This window comes from Meleagris gallopavo, chromosome 2 (genome assembly GCF_000146605.3).
Source record: "Meleagris gallopavo isolate NT-WF06-2002-E0010 breed Aviagen turkey brand Nicholas breeding stock chromosome 2, Turkey_5.1, whole genome shotgun sequence".
NCBI classification, from domain to species: Eukaryota; Metazoa; Chordata; class Aves; order Galliformes; family Phasianidae; genus Meleagris; species Meleagris gallopavo.
Window position 1 is genome coordinate 84,217,036 of NC_015012.2, and position 10,312 is coordinate 84,227,347.

Below are 10,312 nucleotides of genomic sequence, written 5' to 3' on the forward strand. Positions count from 1 at the left end.
TGGCTGGATCCAGTAAGAATGTTCTGTAAGGTAATATGAAATTACATTTTGGTTAAAACTCAGAAGGGAATGAATTACACATCTGAAGCCTATTTTAATATTGATTATTGCCTAGTACATCTTAATTTGCAACAAAAATGATGGAAAGGGGATAGGAGATGGGCAGAGTATTAATTACATCATTCAGAATAAACAATGTTTTTCAGCAGCTACATGTGTTTAAGCCATCAGTAATGGAGAGACAAATCAGTTTCAAGGTTGGTATCTTCCTAATTATGTTATAGTTAAAAAATTGATCAGTTAATGATTATGAAATATATTTCTGTGGATGGTATAACAGGATTTGATTCTGGGGATTACTGCCCAATACTGTTTTTAAAACATCAACAACAACAAAAACTGATGTGGGATGAAATATAAACATTTCTCTGTTAGAATAAGATGTCACAAAATCTGTAGCTGAAGTGCTTATATAAAAAAAAATTATGAGCAACTGTTCCCATAGCAACAGGCAACATATTTTAGCTTACATAGCTGCTTTCCATTCTAGGGACTTCATTGTCATGACTGTTTACAAAATACAAAAGTAATTCTTCTAAGACTCTTACATGGTATATAGACAAAAGACTAGAAAACTGTTGAGGAAGGTATAGCTTTCGTTTCAGGTGCACTGTAATAAAATGCTTCCTTCTCTTCTCACCTGAATTTCACAGCATTCTCTACCACCCTCAAGCCACCATGTAGTAACCAAGTTCTCCTTATGGAGATGCAGGATATCCAGTGAAAGGCATCTGACACTGGCCTGCTTCTAGGCTAGTCTGCTTCTTTCTAGAATGAGCCGAAGCTTTTTCAGTGGCAGATTCCCTCTTTCTCTCCTTCCTCCTCTCAGTTACCAGAATAAGACTCACTTCAATGCATGGAGTCAGCACAACATATCTGGGGCACCTGTTCAGCCTTGTATTGAGCCTACACACAGTTACTAATTTAATATGCTGCTGACACACTCCCATAGCCGCAAGCCTTTTGCTTCCCCAGTGGTTCTGTGAATCTCGCTAATAATCTGAATAACGTGGTTTTTTCAAAGTGTTTTTTAAAACATCTAAGTCTACAGTTTTAAATTAAATAACTTAAAAGAGATACCAGAACTTATGTTTTCAATAAAGGCGTCCTGAAATTTCATACTTGAATAGCTGCAGTTTAAATGGAAAGATTAGGGACCGTCAATTTGTATCTACAGGAAGGTCAGCATTGCCAGACTGCAATCCTTACACTGCAAAGAATAATGTCTCATGGTATTTTCTCACTAAGGCTGAAAGAATTCCTTCTGGAAGAGAGATCTAATCGATGTCAGCAAGTGAATCACCACCTGTCCACAGGTAACTGATGCTTTTGAAAGCAAGCTGTATTGGCCACTGCATTTGATAGACTTTGTAATGAAGTTCTCCAGTTTTGAGCCCATTGCAGTGCCCAAAGGCACTTACCTCTTCAATTATCTTCCTTCCTCAACAAATATATGGAAGGTAAAAGCACTAAGTGGTTAACTTCACAAGTGAGAATTAATTATACATGATACAAGGACGCAGATAATTTATGTGATTGAAGGTATTTTCTCATTTGGTGAGTTAAGAAGTGCAGTAGAGACAGGAGCTGATAGCAGCAGCTAAAAAAGCGGTGGTGGTGGAGCAGAATCTCCTGTCCTGAGGGTGGGGAGAAGAAAAGTTTGACAGCAGCAATTTTGGGCTCACTGTGGGAGATACAATAAACACTATTCATGAACTTCACCTTAAAAAAAATTGCACAAAGTAGCCATGGCAGCCAGGTGGGACTTTTTTTTTTTCTGTCTGCCTGTTTGTTTTTCTTTATATTGTTTGTTTTTTCCAACTATAACACAGTATGTGCCTTTTTCCAGACAAAGAATCATACAATCATAGAATAGCCTGAGTTGAAAAGAACCACAGTGATCATCTACTTTCAACCCCCTGCTACGTGCAGGGTTGCCAACCACCAGACCAGGCTGCCCTGAGCCACATCCAGCCTTGAATGCATCCATGGATGGGGCATCACAACCTCCTTGGGCAACCTGTTCCAAAGGTGTTATGACATAGAGGAATAATCCTCTGCTTCCTTCCACAGCCATCCAAACAAATGTAAAGAACCTGCTTATTAATTCTTTAATACCAAGTAAGAGTGTATGATCCAGCACTCTGATGATGCCATGTTTGACTGATATAAAAGAAATAAAAATCACTACACTTACCACAGTAATTTTTACAATAGAATTTTTATCCTGCAGCTGAATATATAAAATAAGTGAGCACTGAGTTAAGCACTGGGTTATGCTACTTGAATAGTGCATCAGCATTTATTGTCCTACATACAGATTCTGCAATTTCCTGTCACAGATTTCATGCCAGAAATTTCATGTTCTTAAGCTGCCTGGCAGGTTGACTGCACCTGTCAAACTAGAAAAAAACAGTAAATATCCCACTTCTGCAAAAATTGATCAAGTGGTAATGACCAAGACTGTAAAAACGCCGTCTCCATATTAACAGTCAGTGCTTAGTCTTGCATTAAAATCAGTCACATATAAGTCATGGATCTTGACAGATAAGACTCATACTATCACATTTAACATTTCTGGTTATGAGAATCATGACCATGTTAGGTAGAGAAAGATAAGGAAAAATACTAACTGAAACAGAAAAAAATGTCAAAAGTAAAAAAAAAAAAAATTCAACATCATGTTAATTTGTGATAGTATATGACATTTGAGTACTATTTAATTATTTCAGAAGAAGTTTATATAGTATTATAGCTTATTGTTAAAAATTTTGTAACAGCAATGAAATACCTCACTGGTAGTCTATGCAATACATTAAATGGATTCAGATTTCGTTGGTTTGCAGTGAATTATTGTTTATTTTCCTTGGCAAAGCTTTGGTAGTTCACAGCTGAGTTCTAATTACAAAAGAATTTAAAAACTTGTGGTATTAAATAAATGTCAAAAATGTAATTAATAATTTTAAAAATATACGGAGTTAATATTTATCTGGGTAAAGCCATTTCAATTTATGCAACCATTTCAGAACTACAGTATAGAACTACTATTTTAAAATCTACCTTATTGTGTACATTAACAACTAAAATTCATAAAGATGCTTTTGCTTCATCACTAATTGGTAACTGAGGACCATAATGGCCATAATTCATGTGGTGTCCCAAGAAAACAGATGCATATCGTAGAACAATATGTACTGACATGAACTGTTTAGTTTGTAAAGAACTCTAAGTAAAACCTTCAGCTGCTTAAGGATGGCCTGAACATGGAACTAAGGAGCAGAACTGAAAAGTGTATAATGGCCGGTAATTAGAAATGTCATTGCAGTGCTTCATACTTGACTATTTTCAGCAGCTACCACCTGAAACTTTCCAAGCTGTTTAGAACCTAAAAGCTAAACTACTTTCATTTTAGCTGTGAAAAAAGGCTATATTTTGTCCACAGAATGAAAATGAGAAAATTAAAGGAGAAAAGATTTAAGTGAGGATCACAAGAAGTCGAGCTTTAACTTGTGAATGTCAGACTTCTGTTTCAGCCTTAAGACAATTATTTTTACTTCCTGGGCATGATGGAGAAAACAGCAAACTGCTTTTCTCAGAAATGCAGAGCCTTGTGCAAAATTGGAACTAGATGTCTTTTAATAGTAACTACAATGGAAAGCTCAATAGCTATGCACAGTACTTCATAGATCTGTCAGAATCTATAAAAACTCCACATTTTGGCAGATTAATGTCAAATTTATGCCTTGAGCCAACATGGTTGTCCTCTTTTCAATTCACAATCTAAATTATCCTCCTTAAGGATTTGCCTATGGCTATAATTCCAATTTAATAACTTTCTTCATGTGATTTCTTGTAGACGATGGAATTAGTTTTAAACGCCGAATATATTTCTTTTTGGAGACTTGAACAGCTTTCATTTGACCTGTTTCTCTTAGCATTATGAAGTGCTGGGGCTATTTAAAATGTTCTGCAACATAATAGGTTCACAACAATTTCCAGCAGCATCACAGGCTAAACACATAGCAAGAATAGTTGAATGACAGATTAGAAAAATCACTGCCTTAATAGACTCTTCAGGACAATGTGACAAGCCCAATGTCATAATTACTGTTGCCCTTGTAGCTCTCAAGTAATTATGTTTCTTTTTTTTTTTTTCTTAAAAAGAAAATGTTTAATTAAAAAAGAATCAAGTCATGAATTCATGTATTTGTAAATCAGAGATACATCATGTAGCTCTGCAGTAACTGGTAGTCCACATCTATTTTTTCTTCCTTTTTTCTTCTTTTTGTTTTCTTTTAATTCTGTTTGGTGATAATGAATGTGGTATATAATTACTCTGATTCATCTTTTACCCTTAACATGAAGCACCCCAGAGGACTTAAAGCAATTGTTAATAAAATATTTTTAAAAATAATAAATTAAAAGCACAACTAAAAATTAAACCCTTAACTTGATATTAAACATAATCAAGAACTGTATAGATCTCATAAAGAAGAATGTTATAGAAATGGCTAAGTAATGAAATGTACGTAGATACCTGAACATCTACACCTATGGCTACTCACCTAGTTCTTGTAAAAAATATAAAACAGTGAAGAACCAAATAAATGAGTTCAAATTAATCTAAAGACTAACATAAGTACATGTGACAAAGCACCTGTGGCATATGTCTCTGTGAAACTCCTCATTTTCAAGGATGTGTATATAGCTCCTACTAATTCTGAAACTACCTTGTCTTTAAGAAACATTAGTGTGCTTTTCACATCCCTTTTTACCTATATTGAAGAGGAAATTTAACAGGTGAAACTGAGGACACAGAAAGCAATCTTTAAGTAATGAAATGAAGTCTATACAACTGTCAAATTCCTGCATAATTAACTGTTTTTGTTCTTTTTTCCTTTTTTTTTTTAAATCTATGAATAGGAGCCTGCAATCTGGAGCAGGACATGACAGTGTGGTACACAGCCCAGCTGCTTCAACCCCAGGAAAGGTTTGATCTGTGACCTACAAGCTTCTGCCCACCACCCATAAGGGGCCAACTCCAGAGCTACCCAGCTGGGAACTCATCAGCTCTTTTGGACTAGAAGACTGAAGGGGCTTGGAAACAGAGAAAAATCTCCAAAGAAATTTAAATCAATTTGAAGTATACTTTTATCTTTCCTTTCCCTATGCAAATTCACTTTCCAAACTTTTCTTTCTGTTAGGGAATGGCTGGTTTCCTTGCGGCAGATTCATCTGGCAGCCTGCTGGACTATGCACTGCTAAATCCTTCTCCAGGCTGAAGGCAACAGAAGGACAGTGCACACATAAGCCTTCTCCTCACCATTTTCACTTGAGAATAGAAAGTCAAGGGGCGTAAGTGTTTAGTTCTGTTCTTTAGTTCTGTTAATGAGGCCAGATAAGACCTCTAGGAGATGTAATGTAACAGATGAAAGAAGGCTTACTTCTTGTTTGTGAAACCATCCCGATTCTGACAAAACAAGAAGATCAGAGGGAACTCAACTGTGGATGGCTTTTTTGTTAGTTTACTAACTCATCGTACTCCATCTCCCTATGGCTTACTAGCTTTCATTTTATTTCTTTTTAATCAAGATTGTATTCAGTGTGAATATATGTACGTATGTATTCAAGCTGAAATATTTTGCTCTTTTTGAACATGATGCAAATCAAAACTAGTGGCAACAAAGTTCAGTAGAAAGGTTAGGGAAAAAAGATCATTCAGCCAACCTTCAATTCCATGAGCAGACAACTCCCTGGGCAAAATCAAGAAGACAGCTGGCCTAAAGCATCTCTGAAATAATAATTTCTCCAAATTTGTTCTTTAAAGATCTGCCACCTCTAATCAAATAACACTGAACTTTGATATTCTGTTGTTGATACTCTTGGACTAAATTCTGTTCAGTGTTTTTTGTTCTAAAACACCCATTCTTCATTAATATTCTGCCCAACCTTAAACATGCTTTGGGCAAGGGCAGAAAAAAAAAAGGATAAACAAGCTAAGGACTTTCTGCACTTCTAACTGAATGCTACAGAAACCTCAAATAATATGACTGAGCAGACACTTTCAGATAAACTTCGATTTCAGCCACAAAGCCCCAGAACTGGTATAATGAATGAGATGTCCATTTAACTTTTAGACCTGGCAAATCTGTGAATAGGAAAGTGCACAGTTCAGTAGGCAATTAACTAACCTGTGAAATGATGCTCATTATGTGGTCAAAGTGTTACTTCTGGAAAATGAGAAGGTCGCCAACCAACTTCCTTGATCAGACACACTCAGGGATTAGAATGGTTGACACTCGATTAGCACCTGAGACCCTCTTTCTGTAAACACTTTCTACATGACTGCACATGCCAAATTCCTACCATAGCTCCAGTTACTATGCAAAGACCTGAGAATGCTAATTCTGTTTGGCTCTACCCTAGGTCTACCAACAGAGTTGGAGACAACATTGTTTTCCCCAGAATACTAAATGACTTTCGGAAAGTAAAACAAAACATTTGAAGTTGAGATCTTGCATTACATTGCTTGCAATGAAGAAGTGGTAGAATAAATAGCCAGTCATGGTTTTGGTTCTGAGGTATTTCACAAAACTTCAAGCCTATTCAGGTGAATTGCAACAAAGCAGTATTCATCAATAACACAGAGAATGGAAACCAAAGTCTATGCATCGTACTGAAGAATTTGGATACTGTAGTTAGGAATGATAGTAAGAAAAGGAGAAAACACTCCAGACATGTTAAAGTAGAATTAAAATAAAATGCAACAGAGGTACAAGGCAGATTTTGACTACCTACTGCAGATTCCTAACTCAGCTGACACCCAATTAATACATACGTGATTCAGAATATGAATCCTTGGGCTTAATTCACAACCAATGTAAAGCAATTCAGACAACCATTATTAATTTTCCTTTCCACAGAGTGCCTATTCGTAATCTATTAAGAGACATATTCTTAACACATCGAGTTAACACAAGATGTTAGGTATAGGGATGTTTATGAATTGGAGCATAACTCAGTGAAGCAATTACTACCTCAGAGCATTTGCAGTTCCAAGGGCCTGAGTTCATATCTGAGTGTGAGTGAAAAAAAATAACAGAACTGAAACCCAAACTTTAGAAATTTAATAATAGCTATTGCTGCCTCTGTCTACAGGGGGATAGAGCCATTCTCCGTCTCACCTAAGGAACTAGCCTATTGCTCAGAAAAGGAGCACAAGAACTGTACTTTCACAACATACCCTGAATGAGCCACCCACTTCCAAGGTCCTTCCCCTTCAAGTTAAGGTTTCCTCAGTTTGACCTTGATATTCACTGTACTTTTTGCCCTTATTCGAAGACTTTAATACAAACTATATAACTTATTCTTCAAGTAAGAACCGGATCCCTAAACTATGTCTCTTCCTCAATATTCATGAAAATTTTTTTTTAAAGAAAGCAAATGATTGCTTTGGACACACTACTGACACAGTCTGGACAAGCTGTCACCACCAAAATGGGTTTTAGAGCAGGCGAACAAAAGACATGGAAAATGTGGTGACAAAAGACTTTGGTTAGACCCACAGCATGGGAGATTCTGCTCCAATTGGCTGTTTTGGTGGCACATTTATCATCCAGATACATAACCCTGAAGGTCAGATCTCTCATTGTTCTGCCATGAAAGCACTGATGGGACTAAGAAAGAATGTAATTACCTGAGTAGTTTGGTAAGAACACTCAGGAGAGGCACTACTGTGCCTGTGGTCACAGTAAACAGCACCATATTTTCTGTTTAGCAGGATCATGAAAATTAGAGTAAGATTTTGTATGACATGCTATGAAGTCTCAGACTTTTTTCATCCTGCTCCCAAGAGATACATGGCTTTTCCTCCTTCCTCTTTGGGACAATGATCACCCCAAACTGGGTGGTAGTCCCACAGGTATCAGCAGATTGGAAAAAGTTTGATGTCATGTACTGCAGATAAGCATTCCAATGCACCTTGGATCTCAGCTGTTAGACACATTCCTCCATCTAACATGGAAATCATTAATTCCTAGTCAATCAGCTACATTTGGGGATCATTGTTTGGATTGCTTGACACATGCAGCCATTGCAACCTGATCTGGCAGTTCAAAACTGTACATAAATCCTTACAAAGGGGAGAGAGGAAGGAGGTGTTATGTTAAAAAAGAAATGACTTTGCTTCTATACACAGCATTTCCAAAATTTCTACATGAACAGACTCTCTACAGTTTTCATAGGTTTAAAAAAATATATGAAGTTCCTATGACAACTATCAGAAAAACAGTCTAACAGTGTGAGAATTGAAGAGGACAACATATCCAACTTACCAAAACAAGAGTTGAAAGGTGCCTTGATTGCTACGTATAAATTTTTAGTTGTAGTAGGGGTGTTGAAATTGTGCTGGGTTAAAGATATGGATGAAGCAAGTATTGCAGGTCAGAAACTTCATCAGGCCAGGTGGCACAGCCATAAAAGGTGCACAAGCTTCTGTGCACAGAAGCTTTTCGACAGGTCACTGCAAATAATCAGTTTTTCATAGACAGAAAACATATCTGGGAAAAGTAGACTTTTCAGTCTTATGGACAAAAGCATAGCAGTAGGAAGACTGACAACTGAAATTAGACAAATGCAACCTTTCCACAACATTTCAATCTCCTAGCACTACGGGTAATTAAATATTGGAACGGCTTACCAGGGGAGCTGGTGGACTCGCCATTGCTTGGAGCTTTAGGACGAGAATAGATATCATTGTAAAAGAGATGCTTTAATCCAGCTTCTGGAAGTTCTCAACATGCCCATAACACTTGCAGCTCTGCATTAAGACAATGACTATAATCAAATCTCATACTTTAGGGTTTCAGCTGATCAACTGCAAGGGTTATAAAAAATTTATTTTTCCTTTGACATAAAAACATACATTTTGGTTTGATTTATGTTTGGTCTGTCTCTGAAGTAACAGAGATTTCCCACATCTACAGAAAGCACAGAGAAAGTTGATATTGAGGACAGAGGTGATAGGGAAAGTACTTTTCCTTAGTCTGAGCAGTCATATCCTAATGTGAGTTTGCTTTCTTTGAGTTTGAAGCCACCTGGACGCAAACCCCTTCTGAAGTGGGAACTATGTGATCAGGTCACTGCTGAACCAGTTGATTTGCATGCACAGCAAAGGGACTGGCACTCATTCCCCTCAGCACTGCACTACTGCAACTACGTGATTTATGGAAAGGAGTCTTCACATGCTTGGCCCCTGCAGAGCATTGGCAGAGGGTCAGATAGAAAACTACAGCTCACCACATTCATAGAGGTTTCGTTAATCAATCTTGCTGGATGGGCTCAAAGGGAGTAAAGATGAGATAAACAGAAAACTCACTGGATTTGTTTTGTTTGTTCAGTGTGAGATCCAAATCATACATTAGTACACTAGGATCATCTGGGCGTATCTCATCTAATTAATTCATTGATATCAAAGAAGCGTAAGTAGCACCTTGATTCTTTCCGTCTCCTGAAAACTAACATGCCTAACTAGTTATAATACTTATGTACGAATGGCAGGATGGATTTAGTTGTCTGATTTCCATTATAACTAGATACCTAAGCAGCCCTTTTGGCATTTAATTTAGTTACATCTGTAACTATAAAACCTTCAATATAATAGTAGAATACTGTTATGACTTGGGATATAGCAGAACACTGACTTAATTATTAAATGCTAGTAAAGTTGAAGGCAAGACAGGACATTCTGCTGTCATCACAGCTCTGTGTGAAAAGAGCAAGTCTGTTAAAAAAAGCAAAAAATGAGAAATGGTTCTGATAGTGATTTCTGTGAGTTGCACAGTGGCATCTTCACTCTGTGAATCTCCAAATGAGCATCTATTTAAGCTAAACCCCATGTTCCCAGGGTTTTGTTCTTCGCAGATACCTATACTATTCTTCTACATCCCCTTGACAATGAGTATGATTCAAAGATTTTTCTGTCTGTGCTAACCAATGGGCCATTTGATGGAGCTATGCACAGCTAAGCCTGGAATACAATACAGCAATATAATTCACCTCTCCTGTAATTCAGGACATCTTCTACATAGAATAAAGATGATTTCTCTTTCCCATAATTCTATAGCATTCACATTAATGTAAGGCTCTGTTGTCAGAATCAGTCATGATTGCTATGTTAGGATTGCCGTATTTCAAACTAAGAATCAGACATATCACGATAGCACTATCTAGTACCATAAAATACTTATGTTAA